General features: G+C 37.9%; 1 pseudogene; it reads left to right on the top strand.

The window, feature by feature from the left end:
* Window positions 1-13,826: 13,826 nt before the first annotated feature.
* On the top strand, window positions 13,827-15,712 carry LOC107480126 (magnesium transporter MRS2-3-like; annotated as a pseudogene).
* Window positions 15,713-16,359: the final 647 nt, after the last annotated feature.

The raw sequence follows: 16,359 nt of genomic DNA, 5'->3' as shown, positions 1-16,359 counted from the left end.
GAAAGATGATGAAGATCTAGAGAGTTGTCCGTGCCACTAAATATGTAACATTCAGATGGAGCTTAATTAAATGAAGAGTAATACCCCAAATAGGTCCCCAAAGATTTAGCGATCTGACAGATTTGTCCCCCAGAAAAATTAACTAGATTCTAAGTCCCTAAAATTACTAGATATATGCCATATAGGTTCCTAAGCCAGGTTGAACCGGTTAACATGACACTCTCTCTCCTACGTGGAGGTTATAGGTGTGACGTGTCAGGTAAAGCAACACGTGTCACGTTCAGGACAGATTAGTCCCTGAACACGTGGCTAAAACGACGTCGTTTTGGGACAACGCCAAACGACACCGTTTTGAGGGGACAGATTCGTCCCTACCTTTGTTCTCTGGTTCTCGAAACTTTGACTTTCTAAAGTCAAATAGGTCCCCAAAAATTTTGTTATAAGTCAAAAAGGTCCCTGAATTTATAGTATATATATCAAATTGGTCCCTTCGAATTAAGTAACTAGAACCATAATTAGAATCAAATCATGATGAAATTATCCAAAGTATGTCAAAATATGCAGTCTCAAGCACATGAAATGGCAGATCTCAAGTATAATTACAGTCAGACAATTAGAAGTGGGATCATACTAATACATTGCCTTGTGGTCATGGTAACCCAAGTTCAAGAAAAATTTCTATAGGTCAAAGAAACAGATGAAGTCAATGTCCACTGGGAGAAATTTTTTTACTTCTCCATTAATGTACACAAGTACCCCTTTGTTGTCTCAAACAAAACTTTTACTACGGTAAAATACAGGTACCATGTCTTTACTCATCTTAATACCAAAAAATAAAACTCTGTCACAAGTTAACCAAGCAACCAACACAATACAACAACATCGTAATAGAATAAAAAATTCAAATACCTACATTGTTTTTGTTATTATCAAATATCTATCTATAACCACTTCACATCTCTCATTTAAGCTACACCTACAACAAACTGTCTTTGATCTACTCTAAACATACATCACATGCACGTTCATCATATTTCACTCTTTATTGCCAATTTAATACAGCAAAAACCAACTTAACTTATCTCGAATAATGGCGATATGCACGACACACCACCACCAAGCAATTTCTGTTCACACTTCACACTATCAAAGCACCATTACAAACTTGGATAAACGTTAATGGAGGTGAAGAATATGAAGGGTTAGGTCGTAAAATCTATGTGAGGGTTTGGGATACTTGTAATTTTACAAAGAGAAAGGGAGAGGATACGTTTTTGATACAAGGTACCTATTGACAAATTCTAATTGTTTGACTGTAATTATACTTGAGATCTACCATTTCATGCGCTTGAGCCTATATATTTTGACATACTTTGGATAATTTCATCATGATTTTATTCTAATTATGGTTCTAGTTGCTTAATTCGAGGGGACCAATTTGATATATATAATATAAATTTAGGGATCTTTTTGACTTATAACAAAATTTTTGGGGACCTATTTGACTTTAGAAAGTCGAAGTTTCGAGAACCAGGGAACAAAGGTGGGGACAAATCTGCCCCTCAAAACGGCGTCGTTTGGCATTGTCCCAAAACGACGTCGTTTTAGCCACGTGTTCAGGGACTAATCTGTCCTGAGCGTGACACATGTTGCTTTACCTGACACGTCACACCTATAACCTCCACGTAGGAGAGAGAGTGTCATATTAACCGGTTCAACCTGGCTTGGGGACCTATATGGCATATATCTAGTAATCTTAGGGACCTGGGACCTAGTTAATTTTTCTGGGGGACAAATCTGTCGGACTGCCAAATCTTTGGGGACCTATTTGGGATATTACTCTTAAATGAAATAAAAATATATAGCCGGCGTTTAATAGTATAATACCTAGAAAAAACAGTTAAAAAATGTTGAAATAAAAGTAATAGACTTATTTTAAAGAGCTTTTGAAATAAAAAGTTAAATAAGTTGTTTTAAAAAAAGAGTTTAAAGTATAAAGACTTTTATTAATAGGTATTTATAAATAAGTTATTTATTATTTGAATTTTTAGTTATAAAATTATTTATTTTAAAGTTGTAGAGTTTGAATAAATAATTCAAAAAATAAATTTTTTTTTTACACAAGAAAATGAATATTAAAATAACCATGATAACAAATAATTTTTAATATTAAATATTAATTTTACATAACCTAATCACTAAGATTACAATCCATTAAGTAATTGATTCTTTATTTGTTCTCTTATTAGTTCCATTTTTCTAGCGCTTTCAGTATTCGGATCTTCTTCATCTAATATCATTAGAAACTGATTCTTCTACTTCACTTTCACCCATAATCGTATTCTTGTATGTGGTGAATAGTAATAAAATTCTAATTCACAATCATCTTGATGGCAATGCCAAAGAAATTATTATGTAGTTAATGTTTGCTATGATTGGTAGGTGAAAATAAAAAACAAATATAAAAGTGACTTTGCCATTTTCGTTAAAGAAATCGGTAGGGAGGCATATAGATCGGAGTGTGTTCATAATGATGGGGTGTGGAGAAAGATGTAGCCGAGATTCATAGGGCTGTTTAGATGTGTTGGATAATGTAATTAGAAAGAATTTAATGTCAGTGTGGAAGCCACCGTTGAGAGAGTCAGACGCGACGATAGAAGTGGTGCTAAAGACACAAGGGAAGATGAAACAAAGGGTACAATGGTAATTTCAGAGGAAGATTTAAATGAATAGGAAGAAGATATTTTAAATTTGAGAAGGAAAAATTATGCATTGAAAGGAGTTAAAAGAGGAACTAATTTGGTGGAATCTTTAAATTTAAATGATGATGCAGTTTCAAATCGTATGATATCATGGTGTTATTATTATTATAATAATAATAATAATAATAATAATAATAATAATAATAATAATAATAATAATAATAATAATAATAGAGTATATATTCATTTTGGTCCTCAAAGAATTTCAGATTGGACACTTTAGTCCCCAACTAAAATTAATTACTCGATTGATCCCTAACAATTAACTCCGTCAGTCACTTAGGTCCTTTACTCCGTTAATTTTAACGGAGGACAAAATAGTCCCTGACAACTCTAATAGGAGACAAAATGGTCCATGATCTCCTCTATTTGGAAATAACACTGTTCTCTTCCAATTTCCATCATATCTCGCATAATACTAACAGTCTAACACTGTAACTTCAAACTACACAATGCACACTCTATAAATTTAATGTTCACAAGAAAAAAAATTCTCAACTTATTCTCAACCAATTTATACTCAAGAAACTAACGCCTATGTCTCTCAACTAATTGTCGTCTTTGATGGATCCCATGAATCTAGACAGCAAGTCTGATTTGTTAAGACTCGTCGTTGTTGTTGCCATCTGCCTCCTCCTCTACCCTAACATCTCCATGACAATATTGTCCACCACTCTGATCGTTTCCTTCAGCTTCTTTTCCGAACCAATGTTCAGTAATCGTTTCAGTTTCCATATAAGCGACAACGACGACATTGCTCGTTGTAATAGCTTGGATGCGAGGTCGAAGCTGTCTGCCAACTTGGACTCCGAAAAAGAAGGAATGAAGCACTCAGTGTCTATTTCAAATGAGAATTTGCATATGATGTCGAAGGAGAATCTTCTCATGATGTCCTGATGTCTAACAATCTATATTGCTTGTCAGAGAGTGGAGAAAAGTGTGCTCTTGGAATAGTTGTAGAACTTGGTCTTGAGGATATCATGGACGTTGTCAGGGTTGGAGGTGATGTTATCAAAGACATGAAAGTAGATGCTTTTGGTGGGTGAAGTGCAGAGGAGGTGGATGTACCAGTCACAAGGATTTAAGAAGTGTGTGATCCATGACATGTTGAGGTAGGTGCGACACGTGTGACAATTACACCATGGCTTAATCTTGGAGCTAAAGAGGAGGAAGGAAAAGATGGAAAAAAAGACTATGAAGGTGAAGAAGGAGAGTATGAATGTTAGTGTTATGCGAGATATGATAAAAACTGGGGAAGAACAGTGTCGTTTTCGAATAAAGGGGTCAGGGATCATTTTGTCCCTTGTTAGAGTTGTCAGGGATCATTTTGTCCCATGTTAGAGTTTTCAGGGACCATTTTGTCTTTTGTTAGAGTTAACGGAGCCAAAGACCTAAGTGACTGACGGAATTAATTGTTAAGGACCAATCGAGTAATTAATTTTAGTTAAGGACTAAAATGTCTAGTTTAAAATTCTTTAAGGATCAAAATGAGTATATACTCATAATAATAATAAGAGTAATGTAAATCAATACATGTTAAATAGCAATAATGATGATATGAGCGTAAGGGAGGATTTTTGGTCCAATGTGTTATGTCACAAGAGTATAAGGGTGAGTAGTATGACTTTGGGCCAAACAAAAGGAGGTCAAAAGAGGAATGGACTGATTGGAACTTCTAAAACCCAAGTTAAAGGAAGACCATGTGATGTGATGGATCGGGTTTATGAGGAGGCTGAATGTGAATTTGATGTAGCTCCAACCAAATGCAAGAAGGTGTGGAACGAACCCAATGAAGGTGATGTTGTATGTGCGGGTTCGAAAGACCATGACGAAGTGATCCACGATGCTAATAAGGGCAATCCCAATGAGGATGGATATACAAGAGTAACAAACGGGAAGGCGGGGACTCATGGAGTAAGGAGTGACGCTAAGGATCGAGTTCAACTTGCGATGCCGTTGAAAGGTGTCGATAGGTGCGGGTGTGATGTTCTTATGAAGAAAGATAACACAGAGACTAAAAGAGTAAGATGTTCTTATGAAGAAAGATAATACAGAGACTAAAAGAGTAAGAAGAGAAGAACTAGAAGGTACTAAAATAGAGTCTTCCATAGATATTGACAGTGGTCAAGAATGTGGGGAGAATTTGATGATGAAGGGGTACGGTGGAAGGAGAGTGAAGCTGCTACAGAGGAATGAGTATGAGAATGAAGTTAATGAGGCTATTGAATGTGGAGTGGACCATGAAGTGAATGATGTTGGTGATGATTGTGGCAGTGAAAGCATGCGGGGCCTGAATGCCGTTAGAAGACACTGACGATGCGGAAGATGCAGAAAAAGATTTGGATGACTCTGATTTAGATGCAAACAGTGACACTAAAATAGAAGAAAAGCAAACGTCTTGGGAGGACAATATGAAAGAAAATAGGAAAACATGGAAACTAGCAGTTGAGTCAAGAGCAATCCAACTTGATGAAGAAGATAATATCATGGCAATTTTACAAGAGCAAAACGAAGCACTGGCATTAAAGAGGAGACAGGCAAAGCAAAAGGAAAAAGCAAGGAGATGCAAGCCAAAAAATCGAAAACAGGTGTGTAAAAAGAATTTAAATAATTTTTAGTTCTTGAAATGTTAGGAGGTTATGGAGGGTAGGAAAGTTGTCTATGGTGAAAAATTTTAAAAGTAAATATAGATTGAATTTGATGGGTTTAATTGAGACTAAAAAAGAGGTGGTGAAAAAATTTGACGTGATAAGGATTTGGGAGAATGATGGAGTGGGTTGGGAATTTTGTTGGTTCTGATGGAGCATCTAGAGGTTTGTTATTGATGTGGGATGAAAATATTTTTAAGAGAGATAATTGCTATAAAGGTGATAGGTGGTTATGTATTGAGGGAACGTTGCTGTGGAATAATTTTAAATGCGCGTTTTGTCTGGTATATGGAGCTCATGTAAGAGAAGATAAGCTTGTTGTATGGGAAGAATTGAGCTATATTGCTGGTTTAAGTCAAGTACCATTTTGTTACATGGAAGATTTCAATGAAATTTTACAAGTGGATGAAAGGAAAGGAGCTACTAGTTTGTTGGCATCTGCTATAGAGTTTAGGAGTTGGGTACAAGATATGGAGTTAGTGGACTTACCGCTCAATGATTGCAAGTTTACATGGTTCAGAGGTCAATCTTGTAGCCATATTGACAGAGTTATGGTTACCACAGAGTGGCTGGAGGTGTTCCCGGAGACTCGATTGAAAGGAGGACCTAGGGACTTGTCTGATCATTGTCCTGTGATAGTGAAAGATACAAGGATTTGTGGAGGTCCAAGACCATTTAGAAGCCTTGATTCATGGTTTACTCATGGTGGATTCTTGCAAATGGTGAAAGAAGAATGGAGGGGTTTAGAGGATGCTTAATTTACTGATAAGTTGAAGGCCTTGACGGGTCTGCTTAGTAGGTGGCACAAGGAGAAATTTGGTAATATTGATAAGAAGATAAAGCAGTTTGAGGATGAAATAAAAAAAGTTGATGACAAAGTTTGTAATGGAGTATATGATGGGACTATGGAAGCAAGAAGAAAGGCGTTAGTGAGATGTTGCAAGAGATGGTATATCAGGAAGGAGATACATTGGAAACAAATGTCGCGATCTCAACATGCAAAAAAGATGGACAAGAACACTAGATATTTTCATAGCATTGCTTCAGCTAGACACAGAAATAATAGAATTGATGCACTGATAATAAATGGTAGGGTGATAAGAAATCAGGCAAAGATTAAGATTGCAATTAGGTATTTTTACAAGATCTTATACCATCAAGAAGTTTCTCCTAGAATTGGTTTCCTTGATGGACTGGTCAGTCGGGTTAGTGAGGAAGAGTCTACATCTCTGAAAGTGTTGCCATCAGTTGAAGAAGTGAAGGAGGCAGTTTAGGATTGCAAGTCAACTAAGGCACCGGGTAGTGATGGTTACAATATGAATTTCATCAAGAAGTGTTGGGAAGAAATTGGGGGTGAGTTCACTGCAACTGTAATGAGTTTTTTTGAGACAGCTAAGCTACCAAAGGATTCAAATGTTACCTGGGTGGCTTTGGCACCAAAATTAGTTGGAACAAAGGAGATTAAAGACTTGCGGCCAATTAGTATGGTTGGCTTTGTATATAAGGTGATATCTAAAGTGTTGTCTAAAAGGTTGAGAAGGGTAATGCCATGATTAGTCGGGGAGACGTAGAGTACTTTTGTGAAAGGTAGAAAAATACATGATGGGGCTTTAATAGCTTGTGACACTGTTCAGTGGCTAAAGTTGAGAAAGAAAGCTTCTGCCATCATTAAGCTGGATTTCCAAAAAGCTTATGACAGAGATAGGGTGGAGATTTGTAAATATTGTTTTAGCTAAGACGAGGTTTGGTCAGAGATAGAGGGAGTGGATTAGGGAATGTGTAGTTACTGCATCAATATCACTACTGATTAATGGGTCACCAACCAAGTCATTTAGGATGGAAAGGGATTTGAGGCAAGGAGATCCTTTGTCTCTATTTCTCTTTGTTCTTATTGTTGATGTTTTGCACAGGATAATAGGAGAGGCTATTCGGAATGAGCGCATTTTCCCATTACTGGTAGGGAGGGATAATATAGAGTTGTCTCATCTCCAGTTCACAGATGACACTATATTATTTTGCCCCTCTGAAAAAGAAACTGTGCTAAACTATAGGAGGCTCCTCCAATGCTTTGAATTGATATCTAGGTTAAGTATCAACTTTGAGAAGTCTAGCTTGATCCCGGTTAATTGTGAGCCAGACTGGGTACAACGGATGTGCAGTGTGTTGGGTGCAAGGCGGCAGTACTACCTATAAAGTACCTTGGTATCAATCTAGGGGCGAATCCGGCTTGTGAAAATATGGAAACTGGTGATTGATAAGGTTGAAGAGAAGCTTAACCTATGAAAAGCGAAGGTGTTAAATAAAACTGGTAAATTGGTTCTTATAAAATCTATTCTTAATAGCTTGCCAGTTTATTATCTTAGTTTGTATGAGATGCCGAAGGCGGTTGCAGAAAAGTTAATTACTTTACAGAGAAGATTTCTTTGGCGAAAGGAGGATGGTAAAGCTGGGATTGCTCAAGTTAAATGGGAAGTAGTACAGTTACCTAAGAAGCTAGGAGGTTTGGAGGTGGGTGATGCAGTGGTTCGGAATATGGCACTTCTGTTTAAATCGTGGTGGAGGTTTTCTAAGGAAGATTGTCTGCTTTGAAAAAAAGTTGTGTGCTCGTGTAATAACCTGGATCCGAATCGGATGCTATGCACTCAAACGCTCCCCACTAGAGGTGGTCCTTGGAAGGATATTTGTCAAATACAGATAAAGGAGCAACATATAAAAGAGAAGATGATTAATGTTCTGTATATGGAATTAGGAGATGGGAGGATGATTTGATTTTGGGAAGATAATTGGTTATATTGTGGTGTTTTAAAGTCTTCCTTTCTAAGACTTTTCTTTGTTTTAAACCAAAAAGGGTTCACTATATAGGAATGTGGATTTTGGGATGGGTTAGAGTGGGTGCGAAACTTCCAATGGAGAAGAGATCTATATCAATGGGAATTAGAGTTACTAAACCAACTACATAGTGTTTTACAAGAGGTCAAATTGACAAGAAGAAGAGAAGATACAGTTGTATGAAAATTTGATAAAAATGGATTGTTTACTACTAATTTATTTGTCCAGGTATTGTAGGAAGAAAGGTTACCGAAGGATATATCAAGCTATAGTTTCACTAAAGCTATTTGGAAAAGGATGGTTCCACTTCGAGTTAAAGTTTTTACTTGGTTTATATTAATTGGTAGAGTGAATACTAAAAATAGGCTGGGTAGGTTTGGTGTAATTGAATCTAGTGACAATTTGTGTGTGCTATATGGTAAGGACATAGAGTGTGCTATATGGTAAGGACATAGAGAGTGTATACCATTTGTTTGTTGCTTGTGAGTTTTTGTAGCAGCTATGGTGTGCTTGGGCTTGTGATGGTGGCCGTTCATAGACTATCCCAAGTACGATAAAGGAACATTTCAAAAGTTGGACAAGAATAACAATGAGAAAGAATCATAGGAAGAAGTGGTTGATAGGTTTTTTTGCTATTATTTGGAATATCTAGTGGGAAAGAAATCAAAGGACCTTTCAGAATAAGGCATCCGAAGTTGCTGATGTTGTTCAACATTCATTTAAAAGCTATAAAGAGAGGAGTTGTGCTGATTCCTTTAATTGTTGATGGCAATGCCGGAGAAGACAAAGGAATAGAGATTATGAACAATTTTTTATTCATGTTATTTTTACTCCACCTTGTTGTGTTGAGTTTTGTGTTTCAAAAAAAAAACAAATGTAAAATGTGTGTCAATGTATATTTTGTTGTTGTTTTTTATTTTTTATTTTTTTTACTTCTATTAGAACTTCCTCCTCCTTTAGTGGGGTCAAAACTTGCTCTAACTATAAAAATAATAGTAAGCTATATAAAAATAAAATCACATGTGAAAAAATAAAATTAAAACCGAGATTTCATACCATACACAATGTTAGATACAAATTTAATAATAAAAATATAGTGGTAAAATGGTAAAAAAAAATACCTAGAAGGAATATATACAATAGGTGGATGGTCAATACTTCCAGCAGATAGAACATTGCGTAAAAATGGTGGTGGAGGGCCAGTACTTCTAGCAGATGGAACCTTACGTGAAAATGGTGGTGGAGGATCAGTATTTCTAGCAGAAATAGAAAATATTTTTCACAGAGTCAAAAATGAAAGTAATTTTTTTGTTCTGAAGTCAATTTTTTTTTACAAAAGTGATAGAATGACTTATCGAGAAGGAGAAGTCATATATTTCTACTTGTTCAAAAAGCTGTGAATTAAGCTTTTGAAAAGTTATAAGCTTTTTTTAAAATGGTGCAAACACACGTATTGTGACTTTTTATAATTCAAAAGTAAAAAAAAAAATAGCTTCTGCTACTTCCCAAACGGGCTCTTACAAAAAATAACAAATTAAACTTCATTGTGAATTTGTTTGGCACTCAAAACTATATCTATTTTGTTACATAGTATGAGGGTGATCAATGTCTCCCCCTTCTCCAAAAATATTATGCTCTTAAAATTATATTACGTGGTATACACGACTCCTCCATAGAAATTATGCAAAGACATGTAGTTTATTAGACTTTTTAGGCATTCCAGACAAAAGTGATTTTCAACTTTGACCTTTGAGTGTATAGATTTTTTATTGTAAATAATCTCAAATATGCAAATAACAGCGTAATAGTCTCTGATAATTAAATTTCCTCTAACTAGTCAATTTGATTCTGTAGCAAAAGCCATATGCCCCATCAATGGACAAACAAAACAGAATTAAAGGAGAAGAATAGTACGCTATGGCGCTATGCCCATTGATGCATGTGTGGAAGGGAAGGACCATCAACCAAGAAACAGTGATGCAACTTTGTAAGCAAGGGTGACATGTCTTTTTGTTGAAACCCCAAAAGTATAATAGCATGACATGGATATGATTATTATCTTTCTATCCATGTTCATGAATGAGTTCGATCGGTGCACCCCACCCTCACCAGTTACCATCATTTCCACAGTCCTATCTTCCACCCATTTTACTTTCTTTTATCTTGTAAAATATCATTTATTATTTTACCATATGTTTGGTATGTCCCAAGTTGGTCTAAATATTAGAGAAGAAAAACACACAATGGATATTGTATATATAATTATAAAAATCATGTGTGGACTGTGGAGTGATATTTAAACATGGGAGTAATAGTACATGTCCTATATTGGTAACCAAATACATCTATAAATCAGCAGCCTCTTCTCCAGTATCAATGGCGTTAGTCGTGGGTTCTTCTAAATTACTATCCCTTGTCAACGACATACCTTCAACGTCATATTTAGACAAATCAGTCAAACTTAGTTGGAGAGAAAGTTTGACCTCACAGTGTTCATTGTATTCACCCATGTCAAACAAATCTCTTGGCTTCACATGGACTACTACACTCCATTCCTTATCAACTTCATCTTCCACATAGTTTACAAGACGAGCCTCGGATGTAAGAATTTACGGCTCGTCATCTTCACAATCACCAGTGTGAATCGTATTACTGAAGTTAACACATGTGTGTCCCAAAACGTCTTACTTTATGCCATACCAGACGTAGTGTTTGCCCAGAGGAACCTAAACAAGACTACGATAAATTTACTACTATAATTCAGCTAAATAATATCTATCAATCTTCCATAATATGAGATGCCACCAATAGCAACATTACTGTCATGAGCGCTTGCATAACTTCTAGTATTAGAAGTGACACAAACCCCACTCTTCTGGGTTCTCATCTCATCCTCTCTCGACAGGGTTCTAAACCTAAATCCATTGATGTTGTACGACTTAAAGGGCCTAGACTGAATATTGGGGCCACATGCAAGCCACTGCATTTCTCTCAAGTGCATGGTGCTTTCCAATGGTATCTGACAAGGAAAACTTATACGTTTTCTTAGTTGAAAAACAGAAACCAAGATATTACCCAATCTTGAAGCGGACTAGGCATATAAAAGATTCACCTCATGCTTGAATTACGACAGAACTTGAATTACTGGTATATTTTACGTTATATTGTGGATGCATTAGGTTCTATATGTTAGTTTTTTTTAGCATGTTGTTGACATTAGAGCAAAATTCGTAGGGAGCTACATCGGTTCGGTGGACCACATACCTGTCTAAGACCAACCATGTCTCAAGATCATGCTCAACTAGATAATGGGTTGACCTGCAAGGTCGTGTTACCTATGATAAAGACTGATCCATCGGTGTCTATCACAATGTTGCAAAGTGTTGTCCATCAGAGTTACCATTTTAAGCCCTTGTATCGGAAGGTGTGGATGGAAAAGCAAAAGGCGATTGCCAAGATATATGGCGATTGCATAGAGTCATACAATAGAATTCCAACGCCCTTACAAGCTTTGCAATAGTGCCTCACAGGTACAATTCACGAATGCATTGCTGTCCCTTATTACAATGGAGATATGGTTGACGGAGAGTGGAGTCAGTTTGATAAAGTTTTTTGGGCATTTCCCCCATGTATTGAAGTGTTTAAGTTTTGCAAGCCATTTTTATCGGTGGACGAAACACATTTGTACGGCAAATACGGGGGCATGCTTTTAATTGCTATGGCTCAAGATGGCAACAAAAATATCATTCCCATAGCTTTTTCATTAGTGGCATCAGAGACAACGGAGTCATGGTCATTTTTTCTCTCAAATTTGAGACAGCATGTTACTCCACACCCAGGACCTAATCATATCAGATAGATCACAGGCCATTCGCACTGCTCTCAATGCACCACATAGTGGATGGCATCCTCCGTCAGTATATCATGCTTACTGCATCTGGCACATGGCTTCAAACTTCAATTCCAGGTTTAAGTCGGCTGAGGGTAAGAGGTACTTTATAAATGTTGCATACAGTCCAAGTAAGGAGGGGTGCGACTGGTACTTGGATACTTTGGGTACACTATCCCAAGATATTGTGATTGGGCTCTTTGTTTCAGAAAAGATTTGTGGTTACAGCATTGCAACGAAGGTCATCGGTATGGTCACATGATGACGAACCTATCGGAGTGTATAAATGCCGTGTTGAAGGGAACAAGGAATCTTCCGATGCCAGCGATTGTTCAGGCAACAATGAGAGGTTGCAATAGCTGTTCGTACGCAGAGGACGCGTAGCACATGCTCAGTTACAAGGTGGACAAATCTACTTGCAACAGCTAATAGCAGCTATAGATAAGAACAGAGAGAGTCTGCCGACGATACGAGTCACCCATTGTTAATCGTAGGTCATCCATTTTTACTGTGGAATTGTTAGAGTCGGTGGATGGTTGGTCACAAACTTTATATCGGGTTTGTTTAACCAAGCATACATGCAACTGCAGCCTGTTTCAGTCATTGGATTATCCATGTCGTCACGCCCTGGTGGCCTGTGCGGCTGCGACTATTGAGCGGGATCATTTCGTAGACTCTGTGTACACGATGGCCTATATATTCAGGGTATACGAGAGGGAGTTTTTGCTGATACCAGACAAAAAGATGTGGCCTCTAGGGTACGGTGCACGCCTAAAGGCCAACTTAGCCATGAGGAGGAAGGCATCGGGAAGGCCGGTATCCACTTGGATCTGAATGAGATGGATGCCATTGAGCGTGTGGAGAAGAGATGTTGGCTCTGCCGCAGAGAAGGCCATACTAGACGTGGGTGTCCCAATGCGCCCCACTCGGATCCATGACGACGCATGTAGTTTAGGGTTTAGGCCTTCTGTTCCAATGTTGTCACTTTGATGTAGTGTTTGTTATTAAATGTGTTTAATGTGTAATGAAGCATAATTTCTGTATAACTAGTTACTTTCGATGTTACGGACCCATTTTTTATGTACAACATTCCAATATTTTCATAAAAAAAGCATACATCAAAATGGGTAAACAAATAGAGGTCAAATCTGGTAATACCCTGGATCTTTTCCCTTATCTCAGATGTACTGACCCGAATCAGAAAACACGCATATCTTGGGTGCAGTGTGTTTGAGATATACTTATGTTCATATAACAGTTCAATCCGAAATATGGTTTGCAGACTTCCCTATTATAGCACGGGGTCAGTGCACCCGAGATGTGGTCATTTTGGACAATGACCCCCAGTACCCGAGATGTGACGCAAGGTGTATTTTCATAATTTCTTTGACGTTTATGTATTTTGATAAATACATTATTTATTTAATTTAAATAAAAAATTCTTAAAACTCTCCAATTTAAGAAACTAAAAATAGCAGAGATAAAGAAGGAGGGAAGTGGAAGAGGGGTGAGAGTGAGGGAAGCGTTTTATGTATGTGAAGAAAGAACAGTTAGATGCCAAAATCTAAAAGCCATAGAATACAACTAATACAAGGCAAGAGTTGAATAATTGATCAAGTGAAGGAGGGAATTAAAGCGATGAATATTCGAAGTTAGGGTCAGTGTCCGCCTCTGGTTCTGGCAGTAGCAGCAGGGATGATGGATTGGATTAGGGTTCCTGTTGCTCCGAATCCGATAAGCATGAAGAAGGGGACCGGGATGAGGGCATGGCTGCTTCTTGATTCCAGTGGTCAGTAGCAGGTTATGAAGGCCGGCAAGCACACCATCATGCAGTGCACCAGTCTCATCGGCCCTCGACCTCCGTATCCTCGACCCTCTCTTGCCCAACCCCTCGACCGTGCTAGGCCGTGAGAGGGCAGTCGTGATCAACCTCGAGAACATCAAGGCCATCATCACTTCCCACGAGGTTCTCCTCCTCAACTCCAGTGAACCCTCCATGACCATTTTCGTGGAGGAGCTCCACTCGAGGATCCTCCGGCATCACCAAGCCCAGGGAGCTGCTGTGGCCGCTGCGGCTTCGGATGATTTCAAGCTGTGTAAAGTGTATGACTCAAAAGAAGGGGAATCAAGAGAGGGACCAGATGAAGATGAAGATCCCGATCCCGTTGAGGAGCAAGTGAAAGCCCAATCGAAGCAGAATGGTATCCAGAACGGCAATGGGATAAAGATCCTGCCGTTCGAGTGTGTGGCACTGGAGGCCTACCTGGAGGCTACATGCAGTGTGTTAGAGAATGAGGCGAAAACCCTGGAATAGGAGGCCCACCTTGCCTTGGACAAGCTCACTTCCAAGATTAGTACTCTCATTTTGGAATGTGTTCGGCAAATTAAGGGCCGCCTTGTTGCCATCACTGATCGCGTTCAGAAGGTAAAGGATGAGTTAGAACACTTGCCTGATGACGACGACGATATGGATGAAGTGTATCTCACCGAGAAATTACAACAACTCCATAGTTCTTTTGCCTCCTCTATAAATGATGATGATGTAGACAATGACCACCATAATAAGCTTGATGTCGATGACAGGCACGTGTACATGTAAATCTTTTATATTTTTCTTGAATCTTGTTAGTTAGTACTGCTTTACTAATTTTAATCCTCCATTTAGCAGCATTCCTCCTGAAATATCACTAGAAGAGGGTTGAGCTGCTGCAAGCGATGACGATAATCAACATGATGATGATAGGTTGTTAGTGGGAGTTAGCAGGGATAATCGTGCTAGCATTACCTACAGTACCACAACTAAGCATCTTGACATGGAGGAGCTTGAGATGCTCCTGGAAGCATATTTTGTGCAAATCAATGGCACACTTAACAAGCTCTGTACGGTATGCCTTTTCATTTATTTGTCATGCCCTTTTCCCTTGCCTATAACTACCATTTACAGTTTTACTCTTTTTGTGTTTTATAACCAACAACATAACCAACTAGATCCTGTTTCCAAGAATTATTGTGACACTCTTCTAGTTTCTAATTGAGGATTTCGCTTGTTATTTGCTTGCAAAAGATCCAAACATGTTAGAGATTCAAAATCTTAGTGACAACCTCTCTTTTTCGGTAATAGAGGCAAGTATTGTGCCTCGGTAGTTTTAGGCTATGGTATTTTCAAAGAAAATTCTTAAAACAAATTTTAACTAACATCTCTGGTCTGGTGAGCTTCTTGTGGTTTATATGTTACCTGAATGACTGAATGATAAGATCGGTTTTGATGTTGTTTTGTTGTGGTGATCCTGTTGAAGCTAAGGGAATACATGGACGACACAGAGGACTACATCAACATAATACTAGATGACATACAGAATTATCTGCTCCAACTGGGAGTCATGTTAACCACAGCAACTCTAGTAGTGAGTGCCTTTGTCGTGGTTGCTGGTATTTTCGGCATGAACATTCATATTGAGCTATTTAATTCAAATATTACCAAGAATGAAAAGTTCTTCTGGACTGTTGGAGGTAGCACTGCCAGAACCATTTTCTTGTATGTGGTTGCCATTGCCTGGTGCAAGTACAAACGCTTGCTCGAGTAGCTGCACGCGCTGTTTATGTGCACACATAGAAAAAATGTTATGCAATACAAAAATCACTACTTTTTTATCCACCTGAAATTCTAATAACACAGTGCAATGTTGCTATATTACCACGTTTATAGTCGAGATTATAATTATGGTCTCAGCACTTAGGATATGTGTGTTATGGTATAGATGTCTCTGTACCCAAGATATGTTGTAGAATAAGTCTATTTATAAAGACCATCCCAATACGTCTCCTCACACAATTCACAAATAATTTTTTTTCTTTCTATTCTTTTGGTTTTGTTCAGATAGAGAATAATTAATACTTCTTTGTGGTTGTTTATCCAAATGGTATAGTCAGACACGGTGATGAAGGAGTCATTTTTGAGTCTGACAAGATTGTGATGTTGCGTACTTACCGGGTTGATACATTGGATGCGCTAAAGACGGTCATGCTGAGCAATATAGGGGGAATAGGAATAAAAGAGGTTGGGAGGGTTGCATATAGATTTCTGTATGTGCTTCCAAACGGTGGATTTACCAACCGGCTATTATGGATAGATGGAGATCAGCATGTGAGGGTAATGTTTGACGTACGTGTACGACTGATACTCCAACATGTGATGTAGTTGTATGATGCATTCTATGATGTAGTTGTTGGT

Source organism: Arachis duranensis, chromosome 3, assembly GCF_000817695.3.
Source record: "Arachis duranensis cultivar V14167 chromosome 3, aradu.V14167.gnm2.J7QH, whole genome shotgun sequence".
Taxonomy (NCBI): Eukaryota; Viridiplantae; Streptophyta; class Magnoliopsida; order Fabales; family Fabaceae; genus Arachis; species Arachis duranensis.
Note: the sequence above shows the minus strand (reverse complement) of the source record. Positions and strands in the feature narration are given on the sequence as shown.